General features: G+C 38.9%; 1 pseudogene across 1 annotated transcript in view; it reads right to left on the bottom strand.

Annotated features, from left to right (window-relative positions):
* Nucleotides 1-23,795, bottom strand: part of LOC110261398 (ATPase WRNIP1 pseudogene) — a 165,757-nt pseudogene that overhangs the window by 11,040 nt on the left and 130,922 nt on the right. The window contains exons 2-4 of the transcript XR_014807895.1: nucleotides 12,315-12,432; nucleotides 11,980-12,152; nucleotides 10,815-10,887 (exon numbers count right to left, since the gene is read on the bottom strand). The product of XR_014807895.1 is annotated as an ATPase WRNIP1 pseudogene (transcript). The remainder of the gene's footprint in view (nucleotides 1-10,814; nucleotides 10,888-11,979; nucleotides 12,153-12,314; nucleotides 12,433-23,795) is intronic.

Here is a 23,795-nt window from a genome sequence, read left to right on the forward strand (position 1 = left end):
AAGTTGGTAGTAGTTGGGAAACGTATGAAGAAAGAGAACAAAAGAAAAATACTTTAAAAAAATGGATATTTGAGTTCCCATTGTGGCTGAGGGGTTAAGGAACCAGACTAGTAATCAATTTTCCCAGCACCACTTATTGAACAGGCTGTCTTTTCTCCATTGCATATTCTTGCATACTTTGTCACAGATTGGCTGACTGTAGGTGCATGGGTTTAATTCTGGGCTGTCTATCTTGTTCCACTGATCTATATTTCTGTCTTTGTGCTGGTACCACACAGTTTTCATGACTGCAGCTTTGTAGTATAGTCTGAAGTCAGGGAGCTTGATTCCTCCAGCTCCATTTGTCTTTCTCAGGATAGCTTTGGTTATTTTGGGTCTTTTATGCTTCCAAACAAACTTTAAACTATTTTTTTTTGAGTTCTGTGAAAAATGTCCTTGGTTATTTGGTAGGGATTGCATCGAATCTGTAGATCACCTTAGGTAGTATAGTCATTTTGATAATATTGATTCTCCCAATTCAAGAGCATGGTTCCTCTTTCCATTTATTTGTGTCATCTTTAATTTCTTTCATCAGTGTTTTATAGTTTTCAGAGCACAGGTATTTTGTCTCTTTCAGTAGGTTTATTCCTAAGTATTTTATTCTTTTTGATGCAATGGTAAATGGAATTGCTTCCCTAATTTCTCTTTCTGGTCTTCCATTGTTAGTATATAGAAACGCAGTCAATTTCTGTATGTTAATTTTGTATCCTGCAACTTTGCCAAATTCATGGATGAACTCTAACAGTTTTCTGGTAGAGTCGTTAGGATTCTCTAGGTATAGTATCATGTCATCTGCAAAGAGTGATAGTTTTACTTCTTCCTTTCCAATTTGTATTCCTTTTATTTCTTTTACTTCTCTGATTGCTGTGGCTAGGACTTCCAAAACGCTGTTGAATAGTAGTGTCAAGAGTGGACATCTTTGTCTTATTCCTGATCTCAGTGGGAATTCTTTCAGTTTTTCACCATTGAGAATGATGTTCGCTGTGGGTTCATCATACATGGCCTTTATTATGTTGAGGTAGGTTCCCTCTTATGCCAGTTTTATGGAGAGTTTTTTTTTAAATCAGATATGGGTGTTGGATTTTGTCAAAGGTTTTTCTGCATCTATTGAGAGGATCATATGGTTTTTACTCTTCAGTTTGTTAATGTATATCACACTGATTGATTTATGAATATTGAAGAATCTTTGCATCCCTGGGATAAATCCCACTTGATCATGATGTACAATCATTTTAATGTATTGTTGGATTCAATTTGCTAGTATATTGTGAAGATATTTGCATCTATGTTCATCAGTGATTTTCACCTGTAATTTTCTTTTATTGTGGTGTCTGTCTGGTTTTTGTTTCAGGGTGATGGTGGCCTCATAGAATGAGTTTAGAAGTGTCCCTTCCTGTGAAATTTTTTTCAAATATCTTCAGAAGGATAGGTGTCAGCTCTTCTATGAATGTTTGATAGAATTCGCCAGTGAAGCCATCTGGTCCTGGAATTTTGTTTTTTGGAAGTTTTTTATTCACACTTTCAATTTCAGTACTTGTAATTAATCAACTCATCTTTTGTATTCTTTCTTGGTTTAATCTTGGAGGATTGTACTTTTCTAAGAATTTGTCCATTTCTTCTAGGTTTCCATTTTATTGGCATATAGTTGCTTCTAGTAGTCTCTTATGATACTTTTTATTTCTGTGATATCCATTGTAACTTCTCCTTTTTCATTTGTAATTTTATTGATTTGAGTCTCTCCTCTCTATTTCTTGATGAGTCTGGCTAAGGGTTTATCAATTTTGTTGATCTTTTCAAAGAATCAGCCTTTAGTTTCACTGATTTTTCTATGGTTTTCTTCATTTATATTTCATTTTTTAAAATCTTTTATTTATGTGTATATATTTTTTTCTACTGTACAGCATGGTGACTCAGTTACATTTACACTTATACATTCTTTTTTCTCATATTACATGTTCCATCGTAAGTGACTAGACAGAGATCCCAGTGCTAAACAGCAGTATTCCATTGCTAATCCATCCTGAAAGAAACATTCTGTATCTATTTACCCCAAGCTCCCAGTCCATCCCACTCCCTCCCCTTCCCTCTTGGCAACCAAAAGTCTATTCTCCAAGTCCATGATTTTCTTTTCTGTGGAAAGTTTCATTTGTGATATATATTAGATTCCAGATATAAGTGATATCATATGGTATTTGTCTTTCTCATTCTGGCTTACTTCTTATGATATGAGCGTCTCTGGTTCCATCCATGTTGCCACAAATGGCATTATTTCATTCTTTTTTATGGATGAGTAGAATTCCACTGTGTATATATACCATATCTTCCTAATCCAATCATCTGTCAGTGGACATTTGGGTTGTTTCCATGTCTTGGATATTGTGAATAGTGGTTCAATGAACATGTGGGAGCATGTGTCTTTTTTAGGGGAGTTTTGTCTGGATATATGCCTAAGAGTGGGATTGCTGGGTCATATGGTAGTTCTATGCATAGTTTTCTAAGGTACCTCCATACTGTTCTCCATAGTGGTTGTACCAGCTTACATTCCCATCAACAGTGCAGGAGGGTCCCTTTTCTCCAAACCCCCTCTAGCACTTGTTATTTGCGGACTTATTAATGATGGCCATTCCTTGGAGAGATATCTGTTCAGGTCCTTTGCCCATTTTTCTATTGGGTTGTTGGCTTTTTTGCTGTTGAATTGTATAAGTTGTTTGTATGTTTTATAGATTAGGCCCTTGTCGGTTGCATCATTTGACAGTATTTTCTCCCATTCTGTAAATTGTCTTTTTGTTTTCTTTTTGGTTTCCTTTGCTGTGCAAAAGCTTGTCAGTTTGATTAGGTCCCATTGGTTTATTTTTGATTTCTGTTGCTTTGGGAGACTGACCTGAGAAAATATTTGTAAGGTTTATGTCAGAGAAGGTTTTGCCTATGTTCTCTTCGAGGTGTCTTGTCTTATATTTAAATCCTTAAGCCATTTTGAGTTTATTTTTGTGCATGGTGTGAGGATGTGTTCTATTTTCATTGATTTGTATGTAGCTATCCTGGTTTCCCAGAAATACTTACTGAAAAGACTGTCTTTTCCCCATTTTAAGTTCTTGCCTCCTTTGTCAAAGATTAATTGACCATAGGTGTCAGGGTTTATTTCTGGGTTCTCTGTTCTGTTCCGTTGGTCTCTATGTCTGTCTTTTCTGCAAGCATTTCATTTATTTCTTCTCTGACATTTATGGTTTCTTTCCTTATACTTGTTTAGGTCTTGTCTGTTCTCTTTCTATCTGCTTTAGATGTAAATTTAGGTTGTTTATTTGAGCTTTTTGTTGTTTCCTGAGGTGGGCTTGTATTGGTATAAACTTTCCTTTTATAACTGCTTTTCTTGCATCCCATTGGTTTTGGAGTGTTGTATCTTTGTTGTCATTTGCTTCTAGATATTTTTAAATTTCCTGTTTGTTTTCTTCAGTGATCCATTGGCTGTTTAGCAGCATGTTGTTTAGTCTCATTTTTTTTGGCAGTTTTTTTTTTCTTGTTGTTGATTTCCAGTCATATAGTGTTGTGGTCGGAAAAGATGCTTGATATGATTTCAATTTTCTTACAGTTACCAAGGCTTGATTTATAGCCCAGGATGTGACCAATATTAGAGAATGTTATATGTGTACTTGAAAAGAATGTGTATTCTGTTGCTTTTGGATGGAACATCCTACAAATATCTATTAAGTCCATCTGATCTAATGCCTCATTCAAGGCCTATGTTTCTTTGTTGATTTTCTGTGTGGATGATCTCTCCATTGCTGTAAGTGGAGGTTAAAGTCCCCCCAGTATTATTGTGCTATTGTTGATTTCTCCTTTTAAGGTCATTAGCATTTGCCTTATATATCGTGGTGATCCTATGTTGGGTGCATAGATATTTACAATTGTTACTTCTTCTTCTTGGATTTATCCTATGATCATTTTGTAATGTCCTTCCTTGTCTCTTAAAATATTCTTCATTTTATGGTCTTTTTTTCTGATATGAGTATTGCTACTCCAGCTATCTTTTGATTCTCATTTGCATGGAATATTTTCTTCCATCCTCTCACTTTCAATTTGTATGTGTCCCTAGAACTGAAGAGGGTCTCTTGAAGACAGCATATATATGGGTCTTATTTCTGTATCCATTCAGCCAGTCTATATCTTTTGGTTGGGGTGTTTAGTCCATTAACCTTTTAGGTAATTATTGATATATATGTTCTTACTGACATTTTATTAACAGTTTTGGATTGAGTTTTGTTGCTCTTTTTTCTTTCCATCTTCTCTTGTTTTTTCCTCTTGTGGTTTGATGACTATCTTTAGTGTTGTATTTGAGTGAATTTTTCTTATTTGTTTAACAATTGTAGATTTTTGGTTTGCAGTTGCTCTGAAGTTTTGATATAGGCATCTATACTTGTTTTAAGTTGTTGGTCTCTTTATTGTAAGTGCATCTCCAGTCTCCTGCATTTGTACCCTCCTCATGATTTCTGATTTTGGTAGAATATTTGTGCATGGATTATTTTCTATCTTTACTGTATTTATGCCTTTACTGATGAGCTTTGTCATTTTGTCATATTTTTGTTTCTGGTTGTGGCCTTTTCTTTTCTGCCTAGAGAAGTGCCTTTAGTATTTGTTGCAAAGCTGGTTTAGTGGTGCTGAATTCTCTTAGCTTTTGCTTATCTCTAAAGCTTTTTCTTTCTCCTTCAAATCTGAATGATCACCTTGCTGGTAAAATAATCTTGGTTGCAGGTTTTTTCCTTTCATCACCTGAAGTATATCATGCCATTCCCTTCCGGCCTGCAGAGTTTCTGCTGAAAAATTTGCCAATAACCTTATTGGGGTTCCCTTGTATGTTATTTTTTTTTCCCTAGCTGCTTTCAATGTTTTCCCTTTTTCTTTAATTTTGGTCAGTGTGATTAATATGTGTCTCAGGGTGTTCCTCCTTGGGTTTATTTTATATGGTAAATGTTGTGTTCTCTAGATTTGAGTGAGTGGTTCCTTTCCCATGTTAGGGGAGTTTTCAGCTATTATCTCTTCAAATATTTTTTTCTCTCCCTTTCTCTCTTTTCCTTCTGGCACTCCTATAATACAGATGTTGGTGCATTTAACATTGTCCTAGAGTTCTGAGACTCTCTTCATTTCTTTTCAATCTTTTTTCTCTTTTCTCTTCTGCATCAGTGATTTCCACTATTCTGTCCTCCACCTCACTTATTTGTTCTTCTGCCTCCTGTATTCTGCTGTTGGCTGCTTCTAGTGAATTTTTTATTTCAGTTATTGTATTTTGCATCTCTTGTTTAAGTTTTATATCTTGTATGTCTTTGCTCAGTGTTTCCTGTAAATTATCCATCTTTGCCTACAGTTTATTTCCAATGTTTTGCATCATCTTCAGCATCAACAGTCTAAAGTCTTTTTCCTGGAGGCTGAGAATCTCCTGATCACTTAGCTGTTTTTGTGGGGTTTCTCTTTCTCCCTTATCTGAGTTATACTTTTCTGTCTTTTCATTTTTATAGGTTTTTGGTGTGGGAACCTTTTTTCAGACAATAGAGTTGTGGCTTCTTACTTCTGGTGACTGCCTCCCTTGTGGCTAAAGTTGGTTTGGGGGCTTGCTGTGGGCTTCCTGATGGGAGGGACTGGTGCCTGCCCACTTGTAGGTGGGGTGATTCCTATCCCTTTGGTGGGTGAGACTTTGTCTCTGGGTGAGATTAGATGTGGCTGTGAGCCTAGGGTGTCATTAGGCAGCCTGTTTACTGATGGGTGGGGCTGTAATCTCACTTGGATTGTTGTTTGGCCTGGGGTTTCTCAGCACTGATGGGTGGGCCAAGTTTTCCCCAAATGACCACCTCCAGAGAAATGCACAGTGATGAATATTACCAAGAGCTCTGCCTCCAATGCCCTTTCCCACAATGAGCCACAGTCACCCCCTCTTTTCCCAGGATATCCTCCAAGAAGTGTAATCAGGTTCAATCCAGATTCCTATGGAGTCTTTGCTTTGCCCTGTGAGCTGGTGCATGTGTCTGTGTGCACCTTTCAAGAATGGCATCTTCATTTCCCCAAATCCTGCGGAGCTCCTGAACACAAGCCCCACTGTCCTTCAACGCCAGATGCTCCAGGGGCTCTTTCTCCCAGTGCCAGATCCCCAGGCATGGGAATTTGATGTGAGGCTCAGAATTCTCACTCTTGTAGTTGAGTCTCTGTGATAGAGTTATTTTCCAGTCTGTGGGGCTTCCCACCTGGGAGTTATAGGGTTACTTAAATCACATAATCACCCCTCCTACCTCTTGATGTGGTTTCCTCTTTTTCTTCTGGAGTAGCATATGTTTTTTAAAGCTTCCAGTTGATTTGGTTGAAGGTTGCTCAGCATTTGTTTGTAATTTTGTTGTTTTTATAAGAGAAGTTGATCTCCAGTCCTTCTATTCCACCATCTTAGTCCCATCTCCTTAGTGGTTTGGGCATGAACACAAACCTCATGCAGGGGCACCTGTGGCCAGGCAGGATGGGCCTGGATGGTGCATTCACCAAGAGGGTGAGTCTGCCTACCTGCTGGTCCCATACCACTCCCTCTGACTCCCTGAGTGAGTGCAGTCTTAAACTAGCTAGCTCTAAAAAACCCTCCCAGATGTGCAGATACTTAAGGAGTGAGAGTGCTATAAAAACAGAGTCCTGGTAGCTATGCCTCTATTTTTTTTACATACTGCTAAAATTCTTCCTTCCTAGAGGCTCCTCTCTCAGATCACTCTTCTTCAGGGCTCAATCCTTTAAGGTTTCAGCTTATGAAGGCAATGATTCCTGAAACAAGGGTGGGCTCAAACGACCATGAGGAGCTCTCTAGTTCCCTGTACCTGGCAAACAGGCTAACCAGATCCTTGGTCATCCACTCCCAACACAGGCATGGTGCCAGCTACCCAACTAAGGTCAGTGACTGATATGTAAAAAGAAAAGAGACTCTAAGAACAAAAGAGAAAACTTCAGAGATCCAGACAAGGGTATTAGTCTGAAGGGAAAATCAGACTTGGAAGTCAGTAAGTAGAGAAATCAGTTGGAAATATGCTCTCTATAGATGTTGAATTTAATGAATACAACATTTCTATACATAGACACACTTCTACTACAAAAAAATCATCTTAAGGAGAATTGATATCATTATATCTAAGAAGACTTACCTAATAAGGTCTTGTCTGAGTAAAACTATGGTTCTGTGGCTACAGCTACAAGGGTTCTTCCCTAACATTTTAATGGTAAAAACAAGGTACTAGCTACCACTATGACTGTCAAATACATCAGGACAAAGGTTTGGACTAACCAGGCTTCCTAATAAAGTTCGAAGTCAGAGTTCACATATAACTAGGTTTGACCTTCTGAGTTGAGTTGATCTGATTTAGGTCTATATCTTGCCCCTAGTGCTGCATGGACTTCTTAATCTCTGCTGAGGGTTGAGAAAGTGGGTATGGGAGCCAGGCTGGCCAATGGTCAAATCACAGATCAGCTACTTCCTAACTATGTAATCATGGGTCAATTAATCAAACTCCCTAAATGGCAGTCACCTAATTAATGAAACATAGACTATAATAGAAGAGCTATTTTGCAAAGCCATGTGATGACTCTATGAAGTAACAAATATTAAGCACACAATACAGTGTCTAACCCAGAGGAGAACACACACAGATGTTAGTTTCTTTTTTCTGTGTTCCCTTAACCTATTATTTTTTAAAAATCCATAAAATCCTACCTGTTTAAAGAGTCTTCTTCAGAACTCTCATCCATCAGTTAAAAAAAAAAAAAAAAAAAAAAAAGGTAAAATACACCTTAAATTACCATAAAAATTTACAGAATATTAAAAGTATAAAACCGGTGCTTTGTTTAGAATAACTTCAATATCTTCTTTAAAATTATACTGTGGACATGGAGACTACAGTGGACTGAATACTGATCATATTACTGATAGGCAATTAATGCAGAAGAACCACTTCCCCTCCTTTATATTGTGTCTCAGCAGGTTAAGGACCCAGTGTTGTCTCTGTGAGGATGTGGGCTCAATCCATGGCCTTGCTCAGAGGGCTACCAATCCAGTGTTGCTGCAAGCTGTGGCTTAGGTTGTATCTGCTGCTTGAATCCGGTAATTCCATGGCTGTGGCATAGGCCAGAGCTACAGCTCCAATTCAGTCCTTAGCCTAGGAATTTCCATATGGCACAGGTGTGGCCATAAAAAGGAAAAAAACAACTTTTATCTATGCAAAGATATAATATGGGATTTTAGGGGCCATGGTTAAATGAATGAATTTCTTTTTAGACAATACTGTCTTTGATTTCAATTACCTACAATTGATTAAATAATTCTGAATGCTAGACTACTAAGAAATTAATTTTAAAAATAAAATACGTATGAAGTTTATACAATATGTTTTTCATTGCTCTTTTCATTACCAAAACTTCCTCACTCTTTATCTATGGTAGGATCACTGAGAGTAATTCAACTATCATAAATATTACCTAGGTTGCCATCTAGAGAAGGACTTTTAGGTCTCTTTTTTTTTTATATTCAGAAATCAGTTGGCTATGGCTATGTATAAAAACATAATGAATAATATTACCATTTTCATTCTAATATAAAAAACTATTACCAAATATATTAAATTCTTAGATTATTTCAGACAATATCAGAGCTAATGTCAAAACTTCAGCTGTCCCATATACTTCAAATTTGCAAGTTCTACAAAAAATTATTTAGCATATAATTAAAGGATTCAAACAAAGGTAGGTGAAGTAGTCATGGATTGAGGGTGGTAAAGCTAAGTAAGTTAACTAGGGCAAGTTTGACATATGGAAAGGCTCTCAAAATCAGAAATCCTAGCTCTAAAACCAACAGTTATTTGTTTCTGGAAAAGTTGCTTCTCTTCAACTCAATGTCTTCCTCTATAACAGTGGAGTCTTACTGCCTTATTTCACAAGGGTATTAGTAGAATTTTATTAAAATAACATCCCCCCCCCCAAATGCTCAGAGAAGTATTAAAAGAATGGAATAACTTGATCTTGAACTTTATTGCTAGAGGTATTTTGGAATCCAAAGAAAATTCTATGTGTGTTTTTTCATAGGTTTAACATCCCAACATTGTACTTTTCAGAATAATACTAATTATGGTGATTAGCTCTTCTCTCTTCGTGGTTTGTACTTTAGGAAATATCAGCTATTCTATAATTTGTAAGCAAATTTCTCTATCAATACATGGCTTCATTAAATTAGAGAACATCATGGTCCCCCATTATTTTAGATAATCACATCAAGAACAGAAAATTAATAGAAATCAGTACCTAGCTTGGACCACTACTGTTAACTTCTCTACATATTCAAACTCCAAACCATCAGGTCTTTATTACAATGATGTTTAATCTCCATGCTCATCTCCAGTTTACACAGAAGACATAATCCTACTTTTATATTGGACAGTGATGATTCGGGGACAGGGTTTACCTCTGCCAATGCGAACTAACCTACTTGAGATTCAGGGATTTCTGGTGAATGGCTTCCTTGTGAAGTAGAATCTGAAAATATTTTGAAGATTGAGGTAGATGTAAATCCTTTGGAAGATTTTCATTATTGTGAAGACAAATTACTTGAAGGGCCAACCTTAACTATGGACTCTTGGGCCAGTTAGCACTCTGGGAAGGATGATACAAGACCTTACATGATCTAAGAAAAGTGCTCCACAGGATACAAGGCAGGCTTGAGGTTTAAGTCTGGTACCAACAGAGAAAGAAAAGTCTGAACTCTCCTTGCAATATCATTGGAACCTCTCATCCCAAAATGGTCCCCAATAACATCTGCTAGAGAAAAAATAAATAAAAGTCTCAAAGAGTAATTCCTCAGGAAGATCTGGGCTAGGATGTAGGCTCCACATAAGGCCTGGGGTGTGAGGGACAGGGTGTGTATGGCAAAAGATAGGAGGCCCAGTTGCCAGACTGGGTGCTGGTGCTATGGAACAGTGGCTGAGCAATAAGCACACATAGGAAAAATTTTAAAAGGTGTCATTTTTCAGTCTAAGTGTGGGTCACCATGAAGATGGAAGAATTTGGATCAGAAAGGACCTCCTGGGAGCAAAGGTCAATCATGACCTGACTGCAGGACTGGTTTATTTTATTTTTTCCTTTAAAATGAGTATATTCAAGGTTTGTACAGAGCAACATCCAGACTCCAGACATCCAGCTGCCAAGGAGACCTTGTTAAGGCCAGCTTTAGAAGCAATATTGATGTAATAGAATCAATACTGATGTAATAGAATCAATGGAAACAATACAATGATCAGAACACCCCTTTTTCCCCCCTCCTAATGATTGTGAAAGAGGGCTGTTTCTTTGATCTTAAAAGAATCCATTAGGTTCTTGGAAAAGTCAAGACAGAAAGTATAGAAGGAAGTCCCTGAGGGAAAAACAGGATTTTCTGCCAAACTAAACATTTAGAACACACATAACTAGTTAGAAAAATCAAAGATGTGACACTGTTTGTGCTCCATGAATAGGGGTTACACTTGGAATGAAATGGACAATTTTAGGATTCCTAAGGATCAAGGTCTTAAAAGTTTCTGGATCAAGAATCCTATTCACAGGCTACAATGAACTACTCTGGCTTTTGGCCTGCTTTCCAGCTGTTGATGTGGAATATCTCACTGGCATTCCCAAAACACCTGCATCAAACTATGAACTCTCACCTGTCATGTAACAAAGAACTGTTAAATTATTTTAAACCTCAGTTTAGTGGTAACTGGCATCTTAATGTAAATACTTACATACGAAGACCACTAAGATGAGCACATTCTTCTGCAATCCATCCAGGGATATCTTGAGAAAAGACATCAATACCTTGCAAAGAAAAAAACATTTACTGGTTCTGAGCATCTTTGCTTCTCTCACAGTATTTATCAGGTAGACCATAAGTGTAGTTATTTTATTGATCTGCTACTACTCTAAACACTACCCCCAAAATAATAACTTAGCTATTAAAATCAATTGCATTTTAAGGAACAATGCTGAGGAGAAAGATGTAACAGTGTTTGCAATATGCATAACCTATTCAACTATTGCCATGATTAACCTCATAAGGTTTACAGACATTCCAATGGGAAGATGATTATTTACATGTATACATAAAGAAAAAGAATTCCTCAAAAACTAATTTATGGAGTTCCTGCTGTTAAAGATCTGGTGTTGTCTGAGAGTTTGACCCTTGGCCTAGTGCAATGGGTTAGGGATACAGCATTGCTGCAGCTGTGACATAGGTTGCAGCTGCAGCCCAAATTCGATCCCTGGCCCAGGAACTTCCATATGCCATGTGTGTGCCCGCCCCCCCCCCCAAAAAAATAAAGCAATTTTTTAAGTTCTAACTTCCCATTCTTGAGAGATTACTGTAAAATATGAACTAGACTATAAATTAATACAGATAATCTTTAAAATCTTAAAATATTTATCAGAATCAACTGTACATCAGGAATACTCAAATACAAAGGAGACAAAGTGGGTAACCCGAGTAAGTGAAGAACTCAAGTGAGAACAGCAAACTGGGAACACAAGCTCCATGTGGAAGTGGTGGCCTCTGCATAGCAGACCAACAGTCCTAAGGGCTCAAGGGGGACCAGAGGGCTCAAGGGGGACGAGATCAATTCTCTAAGAGGAGCCCAAAATGCATATTTCTGCATGAATCTCCTAAATGTTAAATGCTAACCCAATGTGTGGAGGCTGAGCCTTCCCTCCTAAGGGGAAGTTTTATCTTCCGGGGTAAAGGGTGGCTGGAGACATGGCTTTGCCCTTTCCAAGGACACCACCTTTCTCTGGTCCCCTGACATGGTTTCCATGGTACAGGGCATGATGGATTATTCAGTATGCATATTATCATAAACAAAACACATAACTAAAAAACAACATGTATGTAACAAAATGAAGTTAGTTGAGCCATACCTTGTTTCATGCCTCAATATTGGCATTGTGTGAAAGCAGCTTTGCTGCGATGGATATATTCTGACCAAGGGCAGCATAGTGAGGGCAGTGTTGTCATTGACGTCCACAAAATTTGGATTGGCACCATGTTCCAGCAGAATACTTGCACGTTCCTTTTCCTGGAACTGGATGCCCTGTCAGTATTATGCCAAAAAACAGACGGCAAATTCAAAGAATTCAAGGGAAACACTCCAAAAGTTTCACCAATTCCTTAGATTTAAATGAGACAAATTCATTTTTACTCTAAGTCATGAAATTGAATCCATCTCCCTGTGACATGGTTGCCCACTACATACCCTTATCAGTTCTGTCCTGTTCTTGTTGTCACAGAGTTAGCTAAGCTGGCATTTATTCTCTACAAGGAGAATTACCACTGCTGGGTGGCCACTGGCACAGGCCAAATGGAGAGCAGTCCTATGAAATAAAAGTGAGAGGGCTTTTTAGGAAATTGTAGTGTACTCTTTCAAAACATATGACTTAACATAACTGTAAACATTCAGTAACATGCTGTTCCTATCCCTTGAAGACAAATACTTAATTTTCTTCTGGAGAAAGAACAGTACTTTTTAGCTCATATTACTCAGCATATTAATGAAAGAAAGAACAACCTCTTCTGAAGAGAAAGAACGTGACCTTAAGATTCAGCTCAACTTGGGTTTGAATTCTACTTAAAATCTATCACTATTTATTTATTTATTTATTTATTTATTTATTTATTTATTTATTTATTGTCTTTTTGCCTTTTCTAGGGCCGCACCCGCAGCATGTGGAGGTTCCCAGGCTAGGGGTCCAATTGGAGCTGCAGCCGCCAGCCTATGCCAGAGCCACAGCAATGCAGGATCCAAGCCACGTCTGCAACCTATGCCACAGCTCACGGCAACACCGGATCCTTGACCCACTGAGCAAGGCCAGGAATCGAACCCTCAACCTCATGGTTCCTAACTGGATTCGTTAACCACTGAGCCACGATGGGAACTCTGTCACTTCTTAGGTGTCACTTGACCTTTCTGTGCCTCCATTTCCTCATCAACAAAATGTGGATAAAGCAGTAGTTATCACACAGGACGCCATAGTGATGCTTAAATGAGAAGCTATGCAAAGTGTTTAGAGAAGGTCCTTGCACAAATAACGGTTAAGTAATTATGAAATAATATTATTACTATTACTATTATTTGGCAAAGATATTTCAATTACATAAAATGACATCATACCTTCTTTGCAGATATGTTTTAAGGATTAGAAAGAACACTACACCTCAATGATTCTAATATACTCATTTTCTCACATTTTAACATCTGACATTGGAAAGCAATTGATAATTCACAATGTCTTATAACTATAATTTGGCAGCATTATTTTTTATAGTTCTTCTTTTTTCCTGTTGGACTAATTATCCTAATCTCTTTTGTCTCAGTTTCTATTTTTTAATTGAAGTACAGTCAATATATAATATTACAAATGTTACAGGTATATAATGATAAGATACAGTGATTCACAGTTTAAAAAGGTTATCTTCCATTTATAGTTATATAAAATATTGGCTCTATTCCTTGTCTTATAAAACATGTCCTTTTAGGTTATTTTAAAGCTAATAGTTTATACCTCTTAATTCCTATACTGCCTGCTACCCCTCCGTCTCCCAACTGGTAACCTCTAGTTTGTTCTCCATATCTGTGAGTTGGCAGCATTTTTAAAATATTCTTTCTTTTATTTTTTTGGCTGCACCTGCAGGAGGTGTAAGTTCCCAGGCTAGGGATCACACCTGCACCACAGCAGTGACCCATGCCACTGCAGAGATGATGCCAGATCCTTAACCTGCTGCACCACAATAGAACTCCTAAAATTTCTTATCAATACATAAAATAGGCAGGTATAACATAATCCATGGTGCCTTATGGATTAAGTGAAATAATGGTCTATACAGCAGGTCTACTGCAGTTCTAGTCATATGCTTGGTATTGAAATAAATTTTCTTTTTTTTTTCTTTTTTTTTTTTTTTTTGCTTTTTAGGGCTGCACCTGTGGCATATGGAGGTTCCCAGGCTAGGGGTCCAATTGGAGCTTCAGCTGCCAGCCACAGCCACATCAGATCTGAGCCACGTCTGCAACCTACACCATAGCTCATGGCAATGCAGGATTATTAACCCACTGAGCAAGGCCAGGGAATCAAACCTGGTTTCTAGTCAGATTCGTTTCCACTGCACCACAAAGGGAACTCCAAATTTTAGTTCTTAAAAGCATTATGGGCAATACTGTAAATCAACTATTCTTCAATTTTATAAAAAATAATAAAAAAGCATTATGGGGAAAGAGAACTAAAATAACAAAATAAAACAAGAATTTTTTTAAAAAGTCATTTTGTTTTTTTAATTTTAGGGCCACCCATGGCTGCATACGAAAGTTCCCAGGCTAGGTGACAAGTCAGAGCTACAGCTGTCAGCCTAGGCCACAGCCATAGCAATGCAGGATCCAAGCTGTGTCTGTGATCTACACCACAGCTCATGAAAACACTGGACTCTTAAAAAACTGAGAGAGGACAGGGGTTGAATATGCATCGTCTTGGATACTATTTGGGTTTTTAACCCACTGAGCCAAAAAAAGAACTTCTTACTCTTATTTTCAGGGAAATTTAAGCTCAAGAAAATTCAGGATTCAAATGAATAGGGATGGCTCATTTTATTCAACATTTAGATTTATAGATTTATGAAATCAGACATTTTCAATGGTCAATATTACTATATAATACTATTGTAAGTGTTCAAAATGGCAGGTAGAGATTATCTTTTATAATTTCCTACCTTCAGAAAAGCTTTTGTTTGAAAGAAGGGAGGAAAAGCTTCAACTGTGTTTACTTAATGTCAATTTTATTGTATTTTATTTTTTTACTTTTTACTGCTTTTTAGGGTCACATGTGGCATATGGAATTCCCAGGCTAGGGGTTGAACCAGAGCTGCAGCTGCCAGCCAAAGCCACAGCCACAGCAATGGCAGGATCCAAGACACGCCTTCAACCTCACTACAGCTCACGGCATTGCTGGATAGTTAAGGCGCTGAGTGAGCTGAGTGAGGCCAGGTATCAAACCTGTGTCCACATGGATGCTAGTTGGGTTCATTACCATTGAGCCACAATGGTAATGCCCCAATACTTCAATTTAAAATTTTTCATCCTCCCACCACCCTGGTTACCTGTTTTTCTTCTGTTGTTTTAGGTCATTTTTCTTGAGCAACAGAATCTGCTGGACTCTGGTTACACTGCCCATGCTGGCTCCCTTGGTGGGTCTTCCTGAGATCCTTGTCTGGGATATATATGGTACCTGGCCTGGGAGTTGACTCCGTGGGCTGGTGGAGGAGCCCAAGGGCGAGACGTGTTTCTTCCCCGGGAAACCAAAAATCTTTTCCATTTTAAGGAAAAGAGGCTTCAGACAGACCTCACCCCACCTTACCACCCCCCTCAGCTTTTTGCCACGTCTCAGATCCAAACACCAGTGCTGCAGATAAGCCACTGCAGTCTCATCTCAACATCCAACTGGCAAAGTAGGCAGTTTAGAATCTTTGAGCTCAGAGTAAATGTATCTAAGCAACACCTCTCAACATAGTGTGCATGTGCACCTAGAGGGGGAGGGGCGGCTGGAGGAGGGGGCATAAGATGCTAGAAGAGGCATGATACTGCACTGGTCATCTCTGGAGGGGTATTTAGGAAGCAGGGGCCCACAAGAAAATTAGCTCTGGGCCTAGCGGCCCAGCCCTATTCCTATGCTCCTCTGACCCACTTGCTCTGCTTTCCAGGCTAAAGCTTCTTCCAAATATAGCATCCTTAAAACCATCCTGGTCAATTGCCTCTATTATTTTGTATAAATTTTTGCATTTTCTTTGTAGTTCTTTTGCATTTTCTATGTAGATTTTACCTTTGCAGAGGTTAATTAGGAAATTTAGTAATCTAATAAATTTTCTAGCTCTTCTCTCTCATTTTTTAATGATGGTCTAAGGAAAGCCTTACTAAAAGATTTCAAAAACCAAAGCCAGATTTCTGATTTTCCTACAGTTACATGATTTCATGATTTGCATAATTTCCACAGGATGAAGGCAGACACCTAGACCATGCTCACAGCTGTCTCCCACCCTGCCCTTGCCTGGCTCCTACATCTGCGGCCCCATTCCAAGTTGAGAGAGCCCCTTGGACACTGGCTGCACCTGCCCCCAGCCAGCAGCAAGGGGGTTCCCACCAGGTCCACATCAACTACCCACCCACAGCAGCATTCCCCCACCTGCACTCAGAGTCTGAGGACCGTGTGGGCACCACGCCCCCAGCAGAGGTAGCCAGACCAGGTGTCCCCAGCACCCTGATGTCTGGCTCATTGTCACCAGCTCCCCTCCTCTGCAGCCCTGGGCTGGGCTGTGCCCATCACCTTCAGAGGAGCACAGAGAGCAGAGATGGAGGGGGCACCATGTCCTCCAACAGGCAGGCTGCCCCAGGGCCAGTGAGCTGAGCTCCTGCTGTAGTAACAGATCTGAGGTGGCTGAGGGATGCTTGGCAGGTCCCAGCTCAGGCAGAGAGCTCCCTGAATTCCCCGCACATGCACCCCCAAACCCCACTCCCCACTGCTAAGGTGGCTCCATGCTCCTGCTGACTGCCTGGGCCCACAGTAGGGGTGGGTACCATAATTTGTCCTGTATGTTTCAGGTATCTTCACACTAACTCTTCTAACCCAAGCCCACCTCCTCGCACCCCCTCTCAGGAGTTAGCCTAAAGGGACTAGTCCCATTAGAAAAGATCAGAGTGAAGGCCAGGGCTGTATTTTGGCATGAAGGCTGCATACACACCAGGTGCATGGTAAAGTTTCAAGTCTGGGCCCTGGCTGCGATGACCCCTAAGCACAAAGGAAGGGGCTAATTCCTGTTTGTGCATCAAAACACACTGTTAGATATAAGTGATATCATATGGTATTTGTCTTTCTCTTTCTGACCTACTTCAGTCACTATGAGAGTCTCTAGTTCCAACCACGTTGCTGAAAATGAATGAAACTTTCCACGGAAAAGAAAATCATGGACTTGGAGAAGAGACTTGTGGCTGCCTGATGGGAGGGGGAGGGAGTGGGAGGGATCGGGAGCTTGGGCTTATCAGACACAACTTAGAATAGATTTACAAGGAGATGCTGCTGAATAGCATTGAGAACTATGTCTAGATACTCATGTTGCAACAGAAGAAAGGGTGGGGGAAAAATGTAATTGTAATGTATACATGTAAGGATAACCTGACCCCCTTGCTGTACAGTGGGAAAATAAAAAAATATATATTAAAAAAAAAAAGAAAAATGGGCAAAGGACCTGAAGAGACATTTCTCCAAGGAAGATATACAGATGGCCAACAAGCACATGAAAAAATGCTCAATACCACGGATCATTAGAGAAAAGCAAATCAAAACCTCCATGAGATACCACCTCATACCAGTCACAACGGCCATCATTAATAGAACCACAAATAACAAATGCTGGAGGGGGTGTGAAGAAAGGGAAACCTTTTGCGTTGTTGGTGGATATGTAAGCTGGTACAACCACTATATAACAGTATGGAAGTACTTTAGAAAACTATACATAGAACTACCATGTGACCCAGCAATCCCACTCTTGGGCATATATCTGGACAAAACTTTCCTTAAAAAAGATACATGCACCCACGTGTTCACTTCAGCACTATTCACAATAGCCGAGGCATGGAAACAACCAAATGTCCATTGACAGATGATTGAATTAGGAAGATATGGTATATATACACAATGGAATACTACTCAGCCATAATAAAGAATGAAATAATGCCATTTGCAGCAATATGGGTGGAACTAGAGACTCTCATCCTGAGTGAAGTAAGTCAGAAAGAGAAAGACAAATACCATATGATATCACTTATATATGGACTCTAATATATAACACAAATGAACCTTTCCACAGAAAAGAAATTCGTGGACTTGGAGAACAGACTTGCGGTTGCCAAGGGGGAGGAGGAGGTAGTGGGATGGACTGGGAATTTGGGGTTAATAGATGCAGACTATTGCCTTCAGAATGGATTAGCAATGAGATCCTGCTGTGTAGCACTGGGAACTATGTCTAGTTACTTATGATGGAGCATGATAATATGAGTAAAAGGAATGTATACATGTATGTGTAACTGCATCACCATGCTGTACATTAGAGAAAAAAAGGTAAAAACTCAAAATATAAGAAAATATAAATTACATTAAAGAAATTCTTAGGAATCAACCTGACCAAGCTGATGAACAAATTATATTCTGAGAAGTATAAAACATTAATAACAGAAATTGAAAAGATAATCTGCTTGTGGATTGAAAGCATTACTGCTGTTTAAACAGCTGTACTGTGAGTTCCTGCCAAGGAGCAGTGGGTAAAATATCCAACTGCACCCACTAGGGTAACTGCAGAGGTGCAGATTCAATCCCACCTGGCACAGTGGATTAAAGGATCCAGAATTGCCACAGCTGCAGTGTAGATCTTAGCTGAGGCTTGGATTCAATCCCTGGCCTGGGAATGTCCACATGCCCCAGATGAAGAACAAAAGGAAAAAAAAAGCCATACTACCCAAAGCAATCTACAGATTTTAATGTGGTCCCTATCAAATTACCCATGAAATTTTCCATAGAACAAGAACAAATAATCCTAGAATTTATGTGGAACCCTCAGAGACACAGGATTGCAAAAACAATCCTAAGGGAAAAGAATAAAGGAGGAGCATAACCCTCTCAGACTCTCTGTGATTATGGAAACTTAGCTTTGATGCTTTCACTAAAATTTGTTCCTTCCAAACACAGCTGCTGCTGGGAAACTGATTCAGGAAGGGAGGGCCTGTGCCCGAGGTGTGCACAGTACCACTTGAAAACTCAAGGAAAAGGATTTCCTGTCATGATTCAGCAGTTAACGAACCCAACTAGCATCCATGAGGACGTGGGTTCAATCCCTGGCCTCGCTCAGTGGGTTAAGGATCCAGTGTTGCCATGAGCTGTGGTTAGTTCACAGATGTGGCTCAGATCTGGCATTGCTGTGGCTGTGGTGGAGGCCAGAGGCTACAGCTCCAATTGGACCCCTACCCTGGGAACTTCATATGCCATGGGTGTGCCCTAAAAAGACAAAAAAAAAAAAAAAAAGAAAGAAAGAAAAAAGAAAAAGAAAACTCAAGGAAGAAAGAACTGATTTATCTCCCTTCCCCTGCAAACATAAAGTTTAATTAGTTAGACTCAAGAGGGACAAAGATCCATATGCAGAATGAGCTACTCATTTGATTTTTTTTTCATTTCCACATAGATTATTTATTTTTGTATAATGATTTTTTTCCATTATAGCTGGTTTACAGAGTTCTATCGATTTTCTACTGTACATCATGGTGACCCAGTTATACATACATGTATACATTCTTTTTTCTCACATTACCATGTTCCATCATAAGTAACCATAGTTCCCAGCGCTACACAGCAGGATCTCATTGCCAAAATCATTTGAATTTTGAAGCTGTCCCTGATTCCCCATCACAAATGTGGGTATCATCCTGCAGTTACAATAAAGCTCATTGGTCATCCCACTTACATGTGTTTTTCCTTGTTGTCAGTGGGACAATAATGTAAATGAATGCCACATTTGTAAACAGAACATCTGTGGGTTTATTTAACACACTCTCAACAAATCATCTGCTTTATCATGCATTTCAAAGCAGGGATAATTTAAAGATTCAGAATTTCATACACAAAACACCTGGCAATCTCCAAAATATACAAACAACATAAACACTTCTACAACAGAATAAATAAATATATATATGCTTTTTCTCAAATTATCCTCTACCATGTTCCATTACAAGTGACTGGATACTGTGCTAAACAGCAGGATTTCATTGCTTATCCACTACAAATGCAATGGTTTGGATCTATTAACCCCAGACTCCCAGACCAGCCCACTCCCTTCTCGCTCCCTCTTGGCAACCAGAAGTCTGTTCTCCAAGTCCATGAGTTTTTTTTCTTTGGAAAGTTTCATTTGTGCCATATATTAGAGTCCATATATAAGTGATATCATATGGTATTTGCCTTTGTCTTTCTGGCTCATTTCACTCAGTATGAGATTCTCTAGTTCCATCCATATTGCTGCAAATGGCATTATTTCATTCTTTATTATGGCTGAGTAGTATTCCATTGTGTATATATACCATATCTTCCTAATGCAATCATCTGTCAATGGACATTTGGTTTTTCCATGCCTTGGCTATTGTGAATAGTGCTGAAGTGAACATGTGGGTGCATGTATCTTACTTAAGAAATACAAAAAATCATAAGAATACTATGAATATATAATTACATGCCAACAAATTTGACAACCTAGAAGAAAATGACAACTTTCTAGACCTATAGGCTGCCAAAACTGAATCAAGAAGAAATAGATCGAAAGAACAGATGGATCACTAGAAATTAAATATTAATAAAAACACTCCCTACAAACAAAATCCCAGGACCAGATGACTTCACAGGCGAATTATAACAATCATAAAAGAATAAATTATACCCATCCTTCCTAAACATCCCCAAAAGGCTTAAGAAGAAAGAACACTCCCAAAGATATTCTATAAAGCCAACTTCAATCTAATATCAAACACAGATAAAGATATTACTAAAAAAGAAATAGTAGGTATTCAGATTGGAAGATAAGAGGCAAAATTTTCACAGTACTTAGATGACATGATGTTATTTGTAAAAAACCCTAAGTTCTTTGCAGAACTATTCACAATATCAAAGACAGAGAAACCATCTCAATGTCCATGGACAGGTGAATGCATTAGGAAAATGCGGTCCATACATAGAAGGAACACTACTCAAACCTAAAAAAATGACACCATGGTAGCAATTGCAGTGACATAGATAGAAATGGAGATTCTCATACTAAGTGAAGAAAGTCAGAAAGATAAGAGAGACACAATAGCATATCAATTACATGTGGAGTCTAAAATATGACACAATTATCTGTCTACAAACAAAACCAGACAGTGGACATGGACACAGGCAAACTTGTGTTTGCCAGCAGAGAGGGGAGATAGAGGGCTGGACTGGGAGTCTGGGCTTCATAGAGGTACTGCATATGGAATGGATAATCAATGGAGTCCTGCTGTAAAACACAGGGAACTATATCCAATCCCCTGTGATGGAACAAGATAAGGAGGCACACTCTCACCACTCTTATTCAAAAGCGTTCTGGAAGTTCTAGCCATGGCAATCTGACAAACAAAAGAAATATAAGGTATCCAAATTGGAAGCAAAGAAGAAAAATGGTCACTGTATGCAGATGACATGATACTATTCATATAAAACCCTAAGGACTCCACACACAAAAATTACTCCAAAGGATTAATGAATTCGGCAAAGTAGTGTGATACAAGGTAAACTTTCAGAAATTGAATGCATTGCTGTATAGTAACAATGAAGTATCAGAAAAGGAACATAAAAGTACAATACCTTTTAACATTACACCCCCAATAATTAAATACCTAGAAATAAACCTGACAGAGGAGGTGAAAGGCCTATGTGCTAAGAACTACAAAACATTAATCAAGGAAATTAAAGAGGATTCAAAGAAATGGAAAGACATTCCATGCTCTTGAGTTGGAAACATTAACATTGTAAAAATTGCCATACTGCCCAAAGCAGTCAATACTTTCAGTAACAAAGATTCATGCACTCATATATTCTATGCAGCACTATTCACAATAGCCAAGACAGGGAAATCATCTCAATGGCCATGGTCAGGGGAATAGATTAGGAAAATGTGGTCTATACATAGAAGGAATACTACTCACACATAAAAAAATGACAACATGATAGCAGCTGCAGTAACATGGATGGAACTAAAGATTCTCATAGTGAGTTAAGAAAGATAAAGAGAGACACAATAAGATATCAATTATATGTGGAGTCTAAAATATGGCGGAAATGATCTATCTACAAACAAAACCAGGAGTTCCCATTGTGGCTCAGTGGTTAACGAATCTGACTAGGAACCATGAGATTGCAGGTTCAATCCCTGGCCTTGCTCAGTGGGTTAAGGATCTGGTGTTGCCGTGAGCTGTGGTGTAGGTTGCAGACGTGGCTCAGATCCTGCATTGCTGTGGCTCTGGCATAGGCCGGCGGCTACAGCTCTGATTAGACCTCTAGCCTGGGAACCTCCATATGCTGCATGAGTGGCCCTAGAAAAGGCAAAAAGAAAAAAAAATTAAAAATACAAACAAAACCAGATCATGGACATGAACATAGACTTCTGTTTGCCAGAAGAGAGGGGAGATAGTGGGCTCGATTGGGAGTCTAGGCTCCATAGAGGTAAACCCATTGCATTTGGAATGGATGATCAATGGAGTCCTGCTGTACAGCACAGGGAACTATATCCAGTCCCTTCTGATGGAACATGATGGAGGCCATTGTGTAAAAGAGACTGTATTTCTAAATATATACGTATCACAGTCTCACTTTCCTCTACAGCAGAAGTTGACTGAACATTGTAAATCAACCGTAACAAAAACATGTATGGAACAAGACAAGGATGCCCACTCTCACTGCTATTATTCAAAATGGTATTGGGGAGGAGTTCCTGTCGTGGTGCAGTGGTTAACAAATCTGACTAGGACCCATGAGGTTTAGGGTTCGGTCCCTGGCCTTGCTCAGTGGGTTAAGAATCTGGCATTGCCATGAGCTGTGGTGTAGTTTGCAGACGTGGCTCAGATCCCATGTTGCTGTGGCTGTGGTGTAGGCCAGTGGCTACAGCTCTGATTAAACCCCTAGCCTGGGAACCTCCATATGCCACAGGAAGCGGCCCTAGAAAAGGCAAAAAGACCAAAAAGAAAAAACAAAAAAAAAAACCAAAAATGGTATTGGAACTCCTAACAATATGCATCCGACAAACAAAAGAAATACAAGGATTCCACAAAAAAACCTACTCCAACTGACTCACAAATTCACCTAAGTAGCAGAATACAAGATGACTATTCAGACATTGGTTGCATTTCCCTCTGCTAACAATGAAATATCAGAAAGGAATATAAAATTACAATACATTTGAAAATTGCACCCCAAAATATTAAACAGGAACAAATCTGAACAAGGAGGTGAAAGACTTATACACTGAGAACTAGAAAACATTAGTCAAGGAAATTAAAGAAGATACAAAGAAATGGAAAGATATTCCATGATCCTGATTCAGAAGAGTTAATATTGGGAAATTGGCCATCCTACCCATAGCAATCTAGAAATTCAAAGCTATCACTACCAAATTAGCCATGATATTTTCCACAGAACTACAACATGCTCTCCAAAAATTTATAGGAAGCATAAGGACTCAGAGTTGCCAAGGATCAAAAACAAACGAGGAGGCATAAATCCCCCATACTCAAGGCAATATCAGAAAGTTACTGTCATCTAGACTTGTGGTCCTGATACCAAAACATATATAATGCCCAGTGCAACAGAATAGAGACCCCAGAAATGAATTTAGACACCTATGGTCAATGAATCTTCAAAAAAGGAGGCAAGAATCAAAAACATGGAGAAGAGTGATTTTTCAATAAGTGTTGTGGGCAAAATGGGACAGCTGCATGAAAATCGTCAAACCTGGAACACACCCTCACACCATGCACAAAAATAAACTCAAATGGCTTAAAGACTTCACATAAGACAAGTCATCATCAAACTCCTAAAAAAGAATAGAGGCAAAAATACTCTGACATCAACCATACAAATATTTTCCA

The sequence above is a fragment of the Sus scrofa genome, chromosome 6, assembly GCF_054392235.1.
Source record: "Sus scrofa isolate SSC_HxYL_T2T_F1_AM1 chromosome 6, Sscrofa_HxYL_maternal_Yorkshire_Landrace_v2.0, whole genome shotgun sequence".
Taxonomy (NCBI): Eukaryota; Metazoa; Chordata; class Mammalia; order Artiodactyla; family Suidae; genus Sus; species Sus scrofa.